The following is a 20,862-nucleotide window of genomic DNA, read 5'->3' as shown; positions in this document are numbered from 1 at the left end:
TTCTACAAGGCATATACCTGAATTTCTATCAGGTACCCGGATAAACTACTAAGGCCATGGATGAATCAGCATTTTTTCCAAAACGAACATTCTCTCTCAAATCGCTCCAATATCCGCAATCGTTCCCAATGGATCCTCCGTACATCTTCCTAGATCGTAAAAATATATTGAAAAGAAAAGAGTTATAGGTGCCGATGTCACGGGTATTTCTACGCAGTATGTCACTATCACCTTTGAGGAAATTACAGATTTTCTAGTGATGTGTATTCGATTTATCGATACGATTTAAAGGAGCATGGTTTATTCTGAAAGCATTGAAAGTTATATGATCGGTTTAATTCTGAATAACAAGACTGCATGTGGTAATTTAAGTAATAATAAAACATTCTCCGCTGATCTAGTTCCATATTGTATCGTAGGGGATTTATATTAATTATCAGAAATCATGAACGCCCAAATCGTTTATGTGTATATTCATTGTATTTTAAAATTATACATACTGTATTTATAACCTCAATTAATGTGAAAACTAACATTACATTTAAGGAATACTAGTTTTTATAATAATAATAACGAAAACACCATGATTTTTATAACAGGAGTGTCCGGGAACATACAACTGAATAGTCAATCCATCAATATTTAGCAATCGTGACGTCACTCACAGTAAACTTTAGTATATCTACCTACATCCATATCCTGTGGACGTTTGCGTAACAAATGGTGTTCAAAATTTATTGGCGCTATACATTTACCTAGAACAACACGATAGCTGCAGTGTACATTAATAATGAAGAACTGCAGCTGTTTGAAGGAAATCATTTATCAGTCTGCTCAACTATATAGAGTGATGGTAAATACAATATATTACTACACTATATTCAGCTAAACTACTGAATATAATTTAGCTGTACCTACTAGTTTAACCCATCCGTTTCACACACGTCCCATTTAAATGACTCGGTGCACCCGGATCAAAAAGCTTGCTTAGTAGCTTCATTGATAAATAGGCTATCTAACACTGAAAGATTTTTTCAAATCCGACCAGAATGTTCTGAGATTAGCGGATGCAAAGAAACAAACTCAATAGCTTTACACCATTCGGTACCTGGTTCCCGTAGATACAGGCTTCTTTCATGAATGGAAAATAAGCGAATCTAGCTTTAATATAAACTTTGGTGAAACTATGGAATTAATTGGGGAACTTTTTATTCAGTTCCTAATTTATGATCCAAAATATAGAATCTTCAATTTCTGGCAGGTAGCTTTCTTAGTCTTTGGGTAATAACCCAAAAGACAAAATTAACGTTAAAAAATCTTCCAAGGATAGGTAACTTAATATTTTTAAGAAAGTATTTCTACTTTTACTGAGGCCCAATAAATATTTAAAATATTTTAGCAGATAACTTTTTCAGCCGTTAGCCACAAAATACCGTGGTAAAATTTGTTCTAATTATAAGATTTCATCTCACCATTTTCAGTTTTATCTTTTGCAAAAAAAGATTAATTGAAAACTTTACAAGAATAACAGAAATTCTTTAAGAGAATACATTAGTTGAAAATATCATACTTTCAATTGATTTTAGGCTGTTAGTTCACTTATATTTTTATTCAACTAAAGCTCCATATTCGTGGAATACGTAATTGAATGCCCGCGACGCGCTCTGCACAGGCCTCTTCTTATACAGAAAAGTAATGAGCGCTAATCACCATGCTTGCTCAAGATGGATTGCCGATTTCAAACTTTAAGTTCTGATTTCCTCAAAGATGGATTTCTACAACGTTTGTCATCGGTTTCTTATAAGTCATATAAGATACACTTAGAAAACACTGACCATTTTTTAAAGTTACATTGGTACGTACATTAGTACCTGGAATCGAACCTGAACTTTCGTAAATGAGTGATAAGCTTTAACTACTTAGTCACTAAAATGCTATTTAAATTCTCCTAAAATAGAACAGAAAACTTTGCCTCTAAAACGTGGGCTCCAAGGAAATGTTCCATTCTTGTGTCCCTTTAATCTTGCTAATGGTTTCAGTTATTTGGACACGAATCTGGGACATGCAAAGTAATTGTGTCATGTTCAGCCTATTTTTGATGTCGGTGAAATATCAATTTTCGCATACTGTTGTGGATAATAGTGTGAAGGTCCGGGAAGGTAGGTATCCGTTAATGATATAAGGATATCCACGGATCCCTTGAATAATATATTAACTGATCGGTATAATATTTCTCGAACGTAGAAGGGTTAAATGGATCCGAATGGCTTACCAGTTACCTACACCTTCCTCTTAAATATTTTTCAATGTACCTACTTATACATATTATACAGAAGTCATTTCATCTTTCTAAGCACCAATAAGTTCTTTAGAATTAAATGAAGATACAGAAAATAGCCAGTATTTCACAAGGACAAACCACATCACCATTTAGGCATTTAAATGCCTAACTCATACATAAACACGCCTTACCAGTAAATAACTTAAAACTACGAAGTCCAACTGTCCAGAGGATACGAACTTAAGTAACGAAGTTGTCACCTCACAAAGCAGGGTAGAACTTTTACTTAATAGGTCACTTGTAAGTGTCACCTATATTAGTCCACCCTGTTTTGTCCTCCTTTGACGACAGGGGGTAATTTATAGAGTGGAAGTATGGGACCTTTGGTGAACCGCTTCCTTGGTAAACATTGCTTTTAAAAATCTGGCGTAGATTGGATTTGATAACTAAATACGTACTTAGGTATTATTATAAACATGAAAGTGTGCAATGAAAAATGTGATTTTTTAAAAGAAAAAAATACATAAACAAGATTTTATGCGCTGTTTTACTTACTAAATGCACTCTTACCTGGCCGATTTTTTATTCCCAAAAGAATAAGGAAAATCGTTCCGAATATACAAACGATTGTATGCTACCAAGTAAGCAATAGTATTTTTCATACAAGATTTTACGCAGATACCTATTTGTATATCAGTAAATCTCTACTTATTCCTTTCAATAAAATAATATTGAGGATTGAACTTCTGAATGGCTTCAAAGCATTTTTAGTATTGGGGACCAAGCTATATTGGATATTACACAGATTTGTAAAAGTCCGGCATAAATTGAACTCCAAATTTCGCTAAAACGAGAAAAATACGAGAATCGCTTCGGTATCGTTTTTGAGATACACAATAACAATTTTATTAGATACTAGTGATACAGATATATTTGTATTGAAAATAAAAATGAATGCTCTCGTTGTATTGATACTGAAATAAGAAAAGGGGCAATACCACAAAATAAAGGCTTGTAAATAGCTTTAAATAAATTTTATGTGGCGCTAACTTTAAAAAATATGGTCGCAGTTTTCTATTCAATTTTCAATAAAATTGTAGAGAAAAAATGAATATTATCTATAATTTTGAGAAAAAGAAACAGCATAAGCTTAACAGGTCCGCACTACTAGAGTAAATAAAAGTTCTAATAACTGGACCTTCAAATGTTACAAAAACATTTAAGTTCCAAATGCGTAGTATAAACATTATTTAGCACCACAATATTTTTTTTCGGAAACCTGAAACATAAGGGTTGTATCGTTGCTTATCATGATAAGTACAAAAAATATATTGTTATGTTTTTCATGATATATCTCTTATACAGCCTTTTAAGAAACCTTTTGCCAATTCTTATTTAAAAAACTTCATAAATACATTTAAAAGTGTAATTTACATTGCTCTTTTCAAACGTTATTTTTTCTAACACTTTAACTACGAAACGCTTTTAACTAAAAAATGACTTTGTTCCGACGGCCTTATTAACTACGCAGTTAGTTTTTAACTTACTAGAAAGAAAGTTAAGGTAATAATTTACACGAGTCTTTCATTTGTTCGTTCTAGTTATAATAAACTTTTAACTTTGACCAGTAGTTAAGTTTTTGTTTACTTGTATACCTACAATCTACATACATTATCTTGGTATATGTGATAAGAAGGTGTCAAACGCATGCTATAAAGAGTGTGTTAAGTTTAAAGTGAAAAGATGCAGAAGCAGAGAAGCAGACTAAGGAAAAGATGACTGCCTGAAAGAGGACACGAATAAAAAGGGAGTACATGTTAGTATGACTGCATGTTAGTATAAGCACTGGTACTCAGCTACATCCGATTAGACTGGAAGCCAACATAGTTTGGGAACAAGGCTCGGAGGATGAGGATGCCATGTTAGTATGACGACTGACAGAGAGGAATGGAAGCGGAAGACATTTTGCGCTGACCTTAAATATCTTGGGAACATGGCTGGAAGAAAAAAATATCTTGGTATAAATATCACCATTTAATAGCTCAACCGTTGCAAAGACTTCTTATCATATGGCTTATAATTCTCAAATACATTTTTTTATTAATAATAATATACCTTCTCATCTAACCAATTTCAACGAAATACTAAAATCTCTTTTAATGTTCTTACCATAGCATAAACAAACCAGGACCACAAAATTCTCATTACAAACTAAAAGATAACACATTCATTTTCTAAGTAAAGCCATGCAATTTGCATTACCTGCATTTAGAAACAATTTTCATTATTACTCACAGTAGTGGTTTCCCGGTATTTGTATGTAGAGAGAATTCAAGTGCGAAACCTGTTGGAAATACTCCATTATTTCTTTGTTGATTATGTGCAATGAATGGAGCGTGGGGCTACTAAAATAGCGCTTTATGGATGGATAGGAAAATTATGGTCTTTTTAGGGTTCCGTACCCAAAGGGTAAAACGGGACCCTATTGTTTTCGCTCCTCTGTCCATCCGTCCGTTCGTCCGTCCGTCTGTCACCAGGCTGTATCTCATGAACCGTGATAGTTAGAGAGTTAAAATTTTCGCAGATGATGTATTTTTGTTGCCGCTATAACAACAAATACTGAAAACTAGAATAAAATAAATACTTTGGGGGGCTCCCATACAACAAACGTGATTTTAAATAATGGTACGGAACCCTTCGTGCGCGCGTCCGACTTGCACTTGGCCGGTTTTTTTGCTTAGCCTTTTCCTAAGTATATCGGGGTTGGCTTCGAGTAAACGGGGGTGCATCTGAGCACTAGTATTTTATATACATCGAGCCTATTTTTTTGATTCCCATTCCCCAAAACCTATTTTCCCGATTCAAAATTAACGACATCAAAATCCTCACATCCTTATCCCAATTACCTGTGTAAATGTTAACCGCATGTTAATTTACCGATGCATGTTAATAACCGCATTATTCCGCATGTTAACTGCATCATGTATTTTCTTATTCTTCTCTTTCTAACATCACCTGCAGTACATCCCAGCAGTAATCAGAGCCAACATTTTCTTTTTTACTCTGAGCACTTTATTGTCAGGCCAAAACTGCGGTGGTCGAGCGTCGTAAAGACAGACATGAGAATCTGCGAACTCGAAGAGGAAGATGTCCTGGATAGAGCGAAGTGGAAGAAGAAGATACGGAAAGTGGACACTGTCACAAGCCGGTATACACGCTAAGAAGAAAAAGACTCTGAAAACGTTATTGATTGAAAATCAGAAAGCATGAACTCGCTCACGTAGTTGCCCCACAAATACTTGAGCACAATAAGCAAGCCAACAAGTTACCCAATAACTTTGCAACCTTTGTGCTCTAAGCAATTTCTTACTTTACACCAATTAACGTCTTCGTTGTTTTGTATATACATTGTTTTATTGCGGAGCTGCGGTTTTCATTAAAGATCGGCATCTTCTTATTAGATTGTATTTATTTATTAAATGTGTTTTGGGTGTTAACTTGCATCCTGCGAAAACTCTGACAAAATCAATTTAGTTCTCTTTTTTGTTGAAATCTAACCCTTTATTGAATTTCAGTTAAATCGCTACAGCTATTTTTCAACTTTCTAAGGTCTCTAAATCGTCACTAATTGTAAGTGTAGACGTTGACAAACAATAAAGGTTACTTTTGGGCTTTTTTGTTTAACGATCTCACCCGTTTCTCTCTTATATATAGCAACGTTTTTTTGCCCATTTTTCATCTGCACATGTCTCTAAAACCGTGAACATTACATAAATATAAACACAAACATTCCAGCTATACTATATTCGGGATTATTTATCATCATCATATATCTTGTCTACGTAATTATAGGTCAACGGAATCATAGCGCGATCAATATGGGATATAAAAGTTAAAAGTTTACACATAACCGCGATAGATGGCGTTGTTACTTTCTGAATCGCGCTATGGTTTCGTTACCGGCGATAGTATGGATGTCGGAGAATTTAATTTTTTGGTGTGAGCAGCAAGCACTGTGGTTTACTTTATTATACGCGCTTAATTAGTATCCCAGTGTTTTAATTAATCACCCTCTCCCAAGTCGACCTTCGTTCATGGTCCTTCGGAGTCGGGTTGGCCGCGAGTGTTGTGGCGGGTTCCGGAGGTGGTAGAAACTACCACCCTACGCTTCGATACTGGGCAGTGGATCGCTGTCCAGAGCAACCCTTCAGTGGGTACCAGGTGAGAGGTACCCGGAGCTGGAGGTGGAAGACCGGTTGGCGCAGGGTGCATCCAGTGGAGCGTGGTGCAGCACTACTGGTGACAGCAGCAGCCGGAGGGACGAGGCAAGGGAGGAGAGCAGGAAGGTGCAGGGCGCGGTCACAGGGGGCGCCACTGGTGTGGCGTAGTACATCGCGACGTGACGTCATCAGTGTCAGTGAGTGTTTGGTGAAAAAAAAATCGTGAGTACTTTTTCAATCTTATTCTGGAAGAATCTAATAGAAAAGTGCATTAGATTTGAACTTTATTGGAAAAATAACTTAGAATTTGTATGTGATTTTGGACTTGTAATATTTTTTAAGAATAAGTGGTTTGGACGGGGAACCTATGCCCGAATTTGTATAGAAATTGAACTCAAAAAGACTTGTAAAATTTTCGTTGGAATTTAAGTTTGTGTTCGGAACAAGTGCGAGAAGATAACTGATAAGTTAGTGGACATTAAGTTATTAATAGTATTAGAACAATATTATATTCTTCCACTCTTTGTTATTTGTGCTGTAGTATTTAGATTTCATTATTTGTGTTATTTTTCATTATTTGTGTTATTTCTCATTATTTGTGTGTGTCTACGTATAATATTGTGTTTACAAAATGGATTCGTTTATGGATATCCAAGAGGACGTAAAAATCAAAATTGATAAGGCTATGATTAACTTTAAAAAATGCCCAAAAGATCGACTCACTATCTCGTATATTGAAACACGCTTAGAAAGTTTAGAACAACTATGGCAACTTTTCCAAAGTACACATGTTAAAATAATAAGCGAAGTTAAAAAATCAGATCTGTACAGCTCTAAATATCATAAAGATTGTGTTTACGACGAGGTAGAGGAATTATATGTGCAATTTAAAAGTACTCTGAAAGAGCTAATAAGAAAAAACAAATGTGTATCTAGTAATGACAATGATAGTAGCCCGGGCCATAGTAGTTGTAAAGAAAATAATAGCTTTCGGTTACCAGAGGTTAAGATACCAATGTTTTCTGGTAAATATCAGGAGTGGTTGACCTTTAGAGACTTGTTTATGGGATTAATTCATAAAAATGATAAATTAAACGATGCACAAAAATTATATTATTTAAAGGGATATTTAACCGGAGAGGCGGAACACTTATTAAGAAATGTACAGGTGACCGCAGATAATTATAGTACAAGTTGGACAAAATTAGAATCCATGTATAATAATAAGAGATTTTTGGCAAACGGAATAGTTAAAACTTTATTTAATCAAAAGGCCATAATTGGAGAGTCCGCAACGGATATTAAAAACCTTCTAAGTACAACCACTGATTGTTTAGAATCAATAAAAAATTTAGATATAGATCTTGCCTCAATTTTGATTATACACATTATCACTGAGAAGCTTGATAAAGTAACTAGAAGGGCATGGGAGTTGAAGGTATCATCTGATCCTAAGGACGACCTTCCTACTTTCGATGAACTGAAAGAATTCCTGGTTAATCGATTTAGGGCTTTAGAGAATCTAGAAACGAAAGTAGAGAGGGTTCCAAAGACTACACGGGCATTACATGTAGTTAAAGATAAAGGGGTATCTTGTGCCTTTTGTACAGGTGAGCACAAATTAAGTTCATGTCCAAAATTTATTAAGGAAAGTACGGAAAATCGGCGAAACTTTGTTCTAAAGAACAAATTATGTTTCATCTGCCTGCTCAGCAACCACTCTGTTAAGTTTTGTAAAAACACTCTCAAGTGCCAGGTGTGCAAACGCCGCCATCATTCATTGTTACACCCACAAGGTGTTGTAGGGTCGGAAGTTGGTGAGGGTAGTAGTGCTGCTCGCGCGGAAACCTCATCGGTAACTTATGAGGGAAATAAGGACGCTAATCAAGCGGAGGGATCAAAAACACACGTAGTCTCATGTCTTGCGACAGGAACCAGGAAAACGGTTTTATTGACTACCGCTTTAATCAAAGTGGAGTCGAAAGACGGATCGTATAGGGTTGTTAGGGCTTTACTCGATCAAGGATCGCAAGGTTCGTTTGTGACAGAATCCACGGTCCAGTATTTGGGACTACATAAAACACCTTCAAAGCAGGTTGTGATAGGTGTAGGTGGGGACAAAAGTGCCACGGCCAAGTCCAGCGTAATTCTCACATTGAGGTCTAGAATAGACCCAAGTGTTGTCATTAGGGTTAATGCGTTCGTCCTGAAGTCGGTCACAGCTCTTCTCCCATCTACGAAAGTAACCCGGGTAGAATGGGTAGACTTGACTGATGATGACTTGGCTGATCCAGAATATTACAGGCCTAATAAAATTGATGTTTTATTGGGTGCTGATGTCTACAGCCAGGTCATCCAGGAGGGTATTAAAAAGAATGTCACTGGGACATTATTAGCTCAGGACACTAAATTAGGGTGGATATTGTCGGGTACCTTGGATGTGGACCAGACAATTAATTCACACATTACCGTGATGCACTCCAGGGTTGAAGGTGACGACATGTTGAGAAAATTCTGGGAACTAGAGGAACCATCTGGAACAAAAGAGATGCTCACGGAGGAAGAAACCAAATGTGAAGAACTATTTAAAACAACCACGACAAGGGATAAAGACGGCAGGTATGTAGTAAGGTTGCCGTTACGGGACACAAACCTGGTCGATAGGGGCGTTGAATCCAAAGGGGTAGCTGAAAAAAGACTTAAAGGGTTAGAAGCAAGGTTAGCAAAAAATGATAAATTAAAGGTCGAGTACGCTAAGGTGATACAAGAATATTTAAGTCTCAACCACATGGTAGAAGTATCAGATAGGGATAATATAAAGGGTGTTTACTTACCTCATCACGCTGTCATCCGTGAGGATAAAGAAACAACAAAGGTGCGTGTTGTATTTGATGCTTCCTGTAAGTATAGCAACGGGCGGTCACTAAACGATGATCTAATGGTTGGTCCGTCTTTACAAGACGAGCTTCGCCATATCATTATGCGCTGGAGGGTACATCGAATTTGTATTGTGTCTGATATAATTAAAATGTACCGACAAGTTTTAGTTAATAGGCAAGATACTCCATCGGGCCTAGCATGACCGCCATAGAAACAGCTTTTGTCTACCGGAGAATCGACAAAATGACAGATTGAAGAAAGATTTCTATCGATCCGAGCATGGCGATGTTTGACATCGAGAAGAGAAATGTTTCTTTTCTTCATCGACATGTGTCTATCGCGTCGAGCATGACGACTATATTTTATCTACTTTTGACATTTGGGAGTAGATATAACTTTCTATATGAAATGTCAAATACTCTACATCTCATCGGACCTAGACAAGAGTAGACAAGAATATTATTATAATTTTAAGTTCTCAAATAGCATTTACAAAGTATTTCGGGGTCCTACCGTCGTCATGTGGTCAGTATTTATGCTGAGAAGAATCAGTGTAAAGCTCAAAGAACGAGCTATACGAGTGTTAAGCCTCTCGACATCGAAAACGTAAATGTGCAGAGATGGTGCAGTATTTGTGCCAGGAATCTGTCTCCTATATCTCAGGGTCTGCCTGTTCTTGTCAATGTAAGTACCTACAGTCTATTTTATTTTGTTGTGCTTTCCAATTGTTATCAACCAAAAATATGACAAAGTTTTCGTCCTTATAGATAAGGTTTAAATATAGAAAAATCTATTCACTTCATTTATTATTGTTTCTAAGATTATTTTGTCTATTATGTAGGTATTGCCCTTCATTGCAAGAAAATGATTAAACAGAAGAAAAATATTTAACAAAGTCTAATTGTTGCAGGTTCTTTGCTCGGGTCCTGCTTAGGTCATTAACAACATTACTAACCACTGTTAGCAAATTTTTTAAACAATTTGTTTTTGCAATGAATACAAGGTTAGTATACCTAATATTAGATATGACCTCTATTTCAGATTGTAGATACTGAGTGCAAAATACTGAACATAAATGCCAATTATCGTGACAGAGTTCATAAACAATCAATTTTCAATAGTTCTCTCATTAAGAACGAACTGCGCAGGCTATATGACTCTAGAATTGGACAGTTTTATCTGCTAAGAAAAAAATTACATTTTAAATAAACAACCATTATGATTTTAATATTCACATTCTTTATTAAATAATATAATTTCAATAATTTATAATTTGTAAACTGAAGGCCCAGCTGTCATTTAGCATCCTTTTTTTGTAATCTGAAACAAGAACACAAAATTAAATTATCATTCATTTTCAGGGGATTCTAGTTATGCATTAGGGTCTTGGCTCATGACACCAATAATAATGCTGATAATGTATCAGTATCAGTATGTTATTCTTTTATAATACTGTAAAAACTCTTTACCAAACACAGTTATTTCTTTTTGCAGGGTGCCTATGCTACAAGCTACAACTCTTCCCGAGGAAAGGCAGAGAGAGAGAGACACACTAATGACCTTAGTGGTAGCTTACTACAAGCTGCAACTCACAGAAGAGCAACTATTATGAATATCTTTGTATATCAGCAGTTCTTCAAACCATACAGACAGAATTGAGTTGCTGGGGAGTTTGTTCCACCGCTTCTGCTGCTGATTTTCAGCCTATTTTGAATAAATGACTTTATCTGTAGCCTTAATTTTATGTAAATAAACCTTTACCTCTGTGTAAATGATTGTCTCATTTTATTTTTTATCTTAAGAGTTGTTGCTTATATTATATCACACAAGCAACAAATAGGTACTATAATTATTATTGCCATAATTATATTTTGAAAACAAAGCATGAGAGTTTTGCTAGAATGAAGCCAACAAGTCTGGGGAACTATTACTAGTAAATGAATATTATTTAAAGACACTTACTAATAGAATATTTCTCGTGTCAGCATTGTATGCCAAGAACTCGTTCTTTTTCCATATTTTTTCAGCAGCTTTTGAATACTGACCCATTCTTCTTTATCGTGGCCTTCTTTTCTCAATGGATCGCGATATTATCTTCTCTGTTTATTGGATGGGACTTCGTACGCTGTAAATAAACAGTTTTTGTAACGGCGAAAGTAAAAACACTTCGGGCAATAATATAGGGAAGCAAGATAACAGTGAGGAACACATTGAACTGTGCATGGCAAAGTGTTCATCAGACAATGCCACCGATCACCATTTATTGAGATTATTATGTTATTTTCCTTTGTTCTTTTCATCGTATGTATGGATAATTAATTATTGTTCGTTTAGATTAATTACACACAACTATTGGAATAATCAGTACTTTATTTATTTAATCACAAAATCTACTTACTTTTTCCTTGCCGCAGTAGTCACCAATATTAAAAATCAACAACTTAAATTAATATGTAAAATCAACAACAAGAATCGTTTTTTGTAAACAAATTAACAAACAAACAAACATCAACCATTTTAGTTCCACAGATAAGAAATAAGTTCGATGAATACGTTTTGTTGTTGCTTTGAGTTACGTGAGTTTATGTATAGGTTCATGCGTGAAAAATAGTGCATTGACACATTTTTTTGGCTAACTAAACGTAAATTCATCGCAGAACGACCCATCACTAGCTACTTATCCGTTGCTATGGAAAGTCTTTCTCTTGATAGAAACGCGAGTCTACAGCTCGCGCCATGCTCGGGTAGAAGACATGTCGAGTGGGAAAGAAAGAGCTTTGTCGTTTCTTGGTAGAATAGAGATAGAATCGCCATGCTAGGCCCGCATTACAACGAATACTTTGGCGGGATAGTCCTGAAAAGGAAACAAAGGCGTATGAATTGATAACGGTCACATTCGGTACAGCCTCGGCACCATACTTAGCTGTGAAGGCTCTTCAACAGCTTGCAGTTGATGAATGCGGGGATAATTTAGATATGGCTAAAATCATTGTAAACGATTTTTATATGGATGATTTAATGTCAGGAGCTGAAACTAAAGAAGATGCGTTTAAGATTTATACGGAAATAACCAAAATTCTAGGTAAAGGCGGATTTAAATTACAAAAATGGAAAAGCAATTGTCAAGAATTGTTAAATAAAATTAGAGATGGAAATGATGAAGCGTTACAGATAAAAATTGATGAATTAACAAAAATCTTAGGACTTACCTGGAATGCGCGCGACGATTGCTTTCAATACTCTCTGGAGCTTAAGCCATTAGCTGGACCTGTAACAAAAAGGAAAATTATTGCGGATATTGCTCGATTGTTTGATCCATTGGGTTGGTTAGCACCAAGCATAATAGTGGCAAAAACGATGATTCAAAAGCTGTGGTTAGCAGGGTTGCAGTGGGATGAAGAAGTTCCAAAGAATTTATTAAAAGAATGGGTTACTTACCGTGAAAACTTAGCTTCTTTAGTTGATTTAAAAATACCACGTTGGTTGAACACGGGAAAGAAGGTAAAACAAGAGTTATACGGGTTTTCGGATGCTTCCAAGTTAGCATACGCGGCAGTTGTATACCTTAGAGTGGTTGATGAAATGGGCGTTATATACGTTTCTTTAATAGCTTCCAAAACGAAGGTTGCACCTGTAAAGCAAGTGTCGATTCCTAGACTCGAGCTTTGCGGGGCAGTACTTTTAACCAAGCTTATTTTGGAGGTTGCTGATGTCATGAATATACAAAAGGAGAATCTTTACGCGTTCACAGATAGCGAAGTAGTATTGGCTTGGTTGAATAGTCACCCGAGTCGTTGGAAGACTTTCGTTGCTAACAGAGTTTCGGAGATTTTGAGCAATTTAGATACACACCATTGGGCTCATGTAGCATCGAAACAAAATCCAGCAGATTGTGCTTCGCGTGGGATATGCCCGTCAGAACTTTCAAAGGTTTCTCTCTGGTGGGAAGGCCCAAATTTCCTAAAGGAACCGGTATTTGAATCTAAAAGACCTAAACAGCTTGTCACACATTTAGAAGAAATCAAGGTGCATACGAGTACTTTAGATCTTTCATTTTGGAAACGATTCTCAAAGTTATCAAGAATGATTCGCGTCATAGCTTATTGTCGTAGATTCTTGAACTTGCGAAAAAATGGAGTATTAGATAGGGTTAAAGGGTCGTTATCTACACAGGAATTAGAGAACGCAACAGAAATATGTATTAAAAGATGCCAGGAAGAAGAATTTGCAAATGAATTAGAAAAATTAAAAAGCAATAAGGTAGGAAGGAAAAACTCAAAACTAAATTCATTAAATATATTTTTAGATCCGAAGGGAATAATAAGAGTAGGAGGTAGGCTTGAGATGTCTCAATTAAATTATGAAAGAGCGCATCCCATCTTAATACCTAGGGAATCATTTCTGACTAAACTCTTAATAACGGACGCACATGAGAAAACAATGCACGGTGGTCCGCAATTAATGATCACATACTTACGGTCAAAATACTGGATCATTGGCATAAAGGCGTTGGCAAAAAGATATGCGGGAAGCTGTGTGAAGTGTATCCGATACACAGCCAAGGTCAGAACGCAACTTATGGGACAGTTACCATCCTCTCGAGCAACACCTGCTAAACCTTTTCTACGAAGCGGGGTAGATTACGCGGGCCCTATAAGCATTAGAGTATCCAAGGGTCGCGGAAATAAGTCTTACAAGGGCTATATAGCGTTGTTTGTATGTATGGTTACACGTGCGGTTCATTTGGAAGCCGTAAGCGATTTAAGCACAAAGGGTTTTTTGGCGGCTTTCAGGCGATTTGTGGCTAGACGGGGTCGATGTGCGGAACTACACAGTGACAACGGGACCAATTTTGTAGGCGCCGCGCGCGAGTTACTTCATTTATTCAATGAAGAAAGGTCAGCATGTAATCCCGAATTAGCAGATGAACTAGGGAACAACGGTACGGAGTGGCATTTTATTCCCCCTCAGTCCCCCAATTTTGGAGGACTTTGGGAAGCAGGGGTAAGATCCACGAAGCATCACCTTAAGAGAGTGATTGGAAATTCAACTCTGACCTTTGAAGAGATTACGACGGTGTTAGCTCAAATTGAGGCGTGCCTTAATTCGAGACCATTGTCTTATGTTGAGGATCAGGATAAATTGACCATTTTGACTCCAGGTCATTTTCTAGTAGGGGAGCCTCTAGTTTTACCGCCCGATTCAAATTATGAAAGGTCAAATGTTAGCAACTTAAGACGATGGCATCTGCTTCAAAAAATGATGCAGGAGTTTTGGCGAAGATGGTCGCACGATTACCTTCACCAATTTTTACAAAGACACAAATGGCAAAATCAAACGCCCGAGCCATCTGTGGGTGATGTAGTACTAATCAAGGAGGACAATATGCCTCCCGGCAGGTGGTTGTTGGGCAGAGTGGAAGGCAAGCATCCGGGTTCAGATGGGTTAACACGTGTAGTCACAATAAGGACAAAATTGTCCACCATAAAAAGACCTACGTCAAAGGTGTGTGTATTACCTGTAGCAGATTAATGCAAAGATTTAATTAAGTAGTTTTTAAGGATTTTAAATATTGTAAAGTAATAATGTAACAGTTTAGTGAGTAGTTGTATTTAGTATTAAGAAGCAAAATTGTGTTTTTTTTCATAGCTGTACTAAACATGCATGAGAATGTTAAAGGCAAGAGAGTCGGATGAAGGACATTCGTCATAATGTCCTTGGTGGGCGGAATGTCTACGTAATTATAGGTCAACGGAATCATAGCGCGATCAATATGGGATATAAAAGTTAAAAGTTTACACATAACCGCGATAGATGGCGTTGTTACTTTCTGAATCGCGCTATGGTTTCGTTACCGGCGATAGTATGGATGTCGGAGAATTTAATTTTTTGGTGTGAGCAGCAAGCACTGTGGTTTACTTTATTATACGCGCTTAATTAGTATCCCAGTGTTTTAATTAATCACCCTCTCCCAAGTCGACCTTCGTTCATATCTCGTAGATCCTTTGTGTCGCAAATGGCCCTCGCGGACACAGATCTGTCAAATAACTACTATTACACACACATTTAAATGCTCTCATACTATTCCATTGTTTTGAATGTACCTGTAGTAAGTATATACGGGTATTTTAATGTGTGTGTGTTTGAAATGGAATAAAATGTTTGGTGGATCGTGGATTTATTGCGCACGATATTCGAGAATATCTATATATATAAAAGAAAGTCGTGTTAGTTACTCCACTTATAACTCAAGAACTGCTGAACCGATTTATCTGAAATTTGGTAGGGAGGTAGTTTAGAGCCAGGAAAAGGACATAGAATTTTTAGTTAAATAAAAAGGTTTTTGTCACCATCCAGGACGCGGCTGAAACCGCGGGCAGAAGCCAGTTTTTAATAAAAATGTGTTTTACTACCCATGTAAATACACTCGCCTAGATTGTAATCTCTCTCCTGTCACACTACGAAGTGGTGAAAACGGGTAGTTTCTGGGGGTGCTGTCCTTTTGTAATTTTGTCGTGAATGAGTGCTAATCTCTTAGCCTACTTTCAATAAACTTTCTTGAGTTTTTTTCTTTGATTTTGACGTGTTGTCTTGCCATCGCGTCGGGCAATGAGTAAAGGATCGGGTTTGAGCCGATTGAAAGATGATACTGTCGGTATATTTCTAGTACTATGAGATATGTTGTCAATATTTTTTTTAACTTTAACTGGCCCTGTGCAGGACTGACTGATCTTTTTCGAGAATACCCGCTGTGGCCCACAATCTAAGGGCCATTATTACACTAGCAGTAATAAATTAAGCTGCATCCATTATCAGGCAGTGTACACCGGAGCGTGTCATGTCGTGCAGTAATATCGGGCCAGTAATTTATGCATTGTTGCAGTCAGCGAGCCATTACACTGAATTGCAGCGTGTTGTGCCCATTGAGTCATGTAATATTGTAAGAAGACTAATAGACTAACCATGCGAGGTACTAGCTGTGTACCACGACTTTGCGCGTGTTTTGAGTGAAATAATTTTATTTTTTAGTTTTTCAGGTCTTATTAATTTCCAAAATGACTTGAAAACAAGGCAGGAAGAAGAAGAATAAAAAGGTCTTATCAATTGAAAATAAATGTGAGTGTATGTTTCACTTTTCATGATAAAATGTTGGGTGGAACTTAGTTAAATGAAAGTTATGGAAGTAGGTTTAACCTTTGGAGCTTATTGAATTTGAATACCATGATGTAAAGAAAAATAACCGCCACCTATAGTAACCAAGTACCTGTTGATAACCATTGCCTCAAAATTTAACACTCGACTTGTCTCCTTATACAAACGAACCTATCCTGCAAATTCGCAGTCCTAGTCTATCTGCATAATGCTACCACATCTTACTCAAACCATAGCGTTAAGCTGCGTAGTAAGCGTAGCAGATTTGCCGTAGCCCGTAGCAAATCGAATTACAGCGTCGCAGGCGTAGCAATATTTAGGCGTAGCGTAGTAATTACGTCGAGTGTTACATACATGGCTTTTGGGTAAGTACTGTGTAAATAAGGGTGTTGAACACGGAGTAAGGAAAGATGAGTGGAGATGCCATAATGCAGGTAGGTCAGGCGACTTCTTCTAGGTCAAATTCGTACTGTCAGCATGACTAAAATGATCAGTTACGAGTGAACTAACGAGGCGTTTGGGTTCTTTGAGACATCTATCAACGATTTTTGGTATTACAAAACATGGTCCGGTCCAAAGAAGGGCGAAAACAGTATCGTTCCTCGTCCCCCGCTCACCCGCATTTTGGCGCACTACTTTCTTAGGCGATTTTCCGTTATGGCGCCTCCGCTAGTCATATTTTCTCCGTGGTGTTTCCTCACTGCAATGGATAAAACGAAATTGTTGTTGGACTAGCCTTAATGAATTTCACGTGGCGACTAGATAGGTGAGTCATGAATTTGGAAAAAACTGGAAAAATTCGGATATTTTAATTTTTCCCACTGATGTTTAACACGTTTAACACGGATTTCGGGTTTTGGGTTCCAAGATCCTAAGTAATGCCTCAAAAAATACGCTTAGATATTTGAACTGCCTCTTAGTAGTTAAGATTCAATAATCGATTTAGATTTTGATTATGATCCATTTCGTATTGCAAAAGTATCAACTTAATCCCTATTTCTATGACTTTTTACCCGCTAGGACCTCTATTTTAGTTATTTCACTTTTCAACTGAAAATGGCTACATTATACGGGTCCCTTTTACTACTAGTTTGGGCTAAAACTTTACTAATTATAAAATACGTGATCTGGCCACTAAAGTCCTATGTGAAATGAAATGGACTGTTTTTGAAGTCGTTTTGTAAAATCTGTTTTGGGATTGTTTAATATTTACTTTTTGTTTCATTGTAGGGTAAATGGTTTAATTATGTATGTTGGGATACTGAAAGGTCAGGCAAGTACCAATGCAACTTTTCTAGGTTTGTATGTACTTTCTAAGTATATCTTAGACAACATTGACTGTGTTTCGGATGGCACGTTAAACTGTAGGTCCCGGCTGTCATTGAACATCCTTGGCAGTCGTTACGGGTAGTCAGAAGCCAGTAAGTCTGACACCAGTCTAACCAAGGGGTATCCGGTTGCCCGGGTAACTGGGTTGAGGAGGTCAGATAGGCAGTCGCTTCTTGTAAAGCACTGGTACTCAGCTGAATCCGGTTAGACAGGAAGCCGACCCCAACATGATTGGGAAAAGGCTCGGAGGAAGAGTTGGGATACTGAAAGGCTGACAATATTTGTGTTTGGACTCTGTATAATAAGAAAATTATGATTAGAATTATTATTAATTAGAATTATGATGTAATCATTGCTCATTTGAATAATTAATTAAATAATACTTTAAGCTATTTATAATAATTCTTAAAAACAAAAAGCTTAGATTAATTGGGTGCCATACCAAAAGATCAAAGAGTTACTTGAACAAACACACATACCTACTAACATACCTATTACAAAATGTAACCAAACAAAATAAACATTGAAATCCATACAAATAAATATCAGTTACTAGCAAAAAGCCTTGCAAATGTTCAGCCTTCGTTATTTAACACGTTTTATGGGCGATTGAGACTTGGCATAAATCATGAAGCCGGTGTTTTGTTGCAGCTAAACAAATCTCTTTTGATTACTTGCTACCCGAAGCCGACAGGGACGAAGTCAGGACGGTAAAGCAAAGTTAAAAATTAAATAATTTAATGGCAAAAACATCACTATTTCAAAGGACGAAAACTATAGAAATACATATATAATTTTTAATCAAATAAGACTAAAATCATCAATGTTGCAAAATGACATTAAGTAACAATGAAATTGAGCAACAGTCCTTTACTATCCACAAGTTTAGTTCATGTCAAAAAAAATTAAAGTAAATCATTGTAGCACTTAGTTCTGATTAAAATGGATATTTTTTTTATAATAGAACAGAAAACCAGAATTTTAAGAAGTGCACAAAACTAAACACATATAATTATATCTTATTTTCCTTTCTAAATCCATCCCTGGCACTTCAAAGACAATAATATATTGTCTTAGCTTAGCACTAACTAACCTAATTCAACATATATCTACCCCTCTCTTACACACACCCTCTCGCTCTAATGAAACGATTCATCTTTGTCTCACGTGGTCTTGTCTGAAGGCTCTATGGAAAGCAAGAACCTTTGTAAACTAGCTTCTGCAAGCGGTTTCATCCGCGTTTTGTGGGCATTACTTCGCGTACCTGGATAATAAGTGTCTTAGCCTCCCTTGGTAATAGACTATGTAACAGTGAAAAATGTTCTTAAATGTGATCAGAGCCCTTTTGTAACCACGATTAAGAACAAGAAAACAAACTCTTAAGCTTCATTTCTTTCTTCATTAGGAACTTCTTTGTGTAGTCTAGCAATTTCAAACATAGAAAAGGCCATATTAAGTCATACTCTTATGATTAAAAGTCGATAAAAATTGTGTCCGACGATCTTTGAACGCATTCTTGTTCTTAACTAAATCTTTACTTAAAACATCAAGAATAGTAACTTATCAGTTCCCTGAAAACGTTCACAGTCTTCTATTCAAAGCAAGTCAATAGTTTAATGCGAACAAACACGCAGAACGTCTTCGTATCTGATTAGGCGGGTTGCACGGGAACGATTGATATGCAAATATGTTAAACGAAGCTTCACTGTAAATGGAGTTGTTTATTACAAGCTGTACTTTATTACGGAGGTTTGTGTGGATATTTTTATCGTTCTATGTTGGGATAAAAAACTCAATATGCCTCCCCACTCGGAGACATTTAATGATTACTTAAGTCACTCCTTAGTGACGGAATGTCATACAAATTCACTAAGGAATGGCTTAAGTAACTATTAAATGTCTCTGGGTGGGGAGGATAAATTTTGAATGAACGTCGACATTTAATCAAAAATTAATAAAAAATGCATGATAGCCAGAAAGTGCCAAAAATCCATATCGAGACATTATTTTGACCAATTAGTTTTTTCATCAATTCATTACCTAAATAATAGACCTTTTTGACACTACATGGACGGACGATGTGGCCAAGGTCGCCGGAAAGCAGAGCATGCGGGTAGCTGAAGATCGAGCAAAGTGGCGAACCTTGGGGGAGGCTTTTGGACCAGCAGTGGACGTCTTTCAGCTGAAACAACGAGATCTTTTTATAGGTAGTTACTGGCACGATTCTTGAGCTCAGACCTACATCTGCGCAGAAGTAATTTATTGGGTCCTTTTGTGGTAAGAAGTGAGGCGCGGGGGCGGGCTAAAGCGGTGATTGACCCGCAGTGCATCGCGTCATAGCCGTCACTCGGGATTGGTTGTTTGCTAATAAATAACTTCTGCGCAGATGTAGGTCAGAGCTCAAGATTCGTGCCGGTAACTATAACACGTTTATATTAGCTTCACTTGTAACTACATAAGAAAATCTTGGAATCTTAATGTGATCCACTTCCCGGTCTTCGATTAGGATAAGATTTTGCACGCGCTCTGAGTTGTGATGATAGTATATGACTAGCTAAGAAACGAAGCGTTATTAGTTTAAGCATTAAAGTAAATTAAATTCATTTTGATGCATTGTAGCAACCGGCCAGGTTACGTTCGCAAAAAAATTGGTAATTAGAAGAAAATTACTAGCAGGCTACTAAGGTATATGACACGAATTCACGTGTTGAATGAGTAACTATCCTTTATGTACACTTTTAATACGAAACGTATGTGTAGGACAATCAACTTTATGACATATGACATAAAGTCTGTATTACTAAAATTAAACGTGTCTATGAAGTTTACGATTTTTATGATGTTCATGTTTATGATAGGAGAATTAACACGACAGCTTGGACTTTATGTGTGAATGCTATGAAAAGTACATACCAAAAATATTTTGCAGTTTATTGAGAGAACTTAACTCATAAGCGAAAATTAGAGTAAAAAAATAAGGAGGACAATGCAAATAAAGTA

General features: G+C 36.7%; 1 long non-coding RNA gene across 1 annotated transcript; it reads left to right on the top strand.

Annotated features, from left to right (window-relative positions):
• The first annotated feature begins 9,756 nt into the window (after window positions 1–9,756).
• LOC124642074 lies at window positions 9,757–10,927 on the top strand. Its single transcript, XR_006985734.1, has 3 exons — window positions 9,757–10,065; window positions 10,292–10,384; window positions 10,876–10,927. It is a non-coding gene; the product is annotated as an uncharacterized LOC124642074 (long non-coding RNA).
• Window positions 10,928–20,862: the final 9,935 nt, after the last annotated feature.

This window comes from Helicoverpa zea, chromosome 23 (genome assembly GCF_022581195.2).
Source record: "Helicoverpa zea isolate HzStark_Cry1AcR chromosome 23, ilHelZeax1.1, whole genome shotgun sequence".
Classification (NCBI taxonomy): Eukaryota; Metazoa; Arthropoda; class Insecta; order Lepidoptera; family Noctuidae; genus Helicoverpa; species Helicoverpa zea.
Note: the sequence above shows the minus strand (reverse complement) of the source record. Positions and strands in the feature narration are given on the sequence as shown.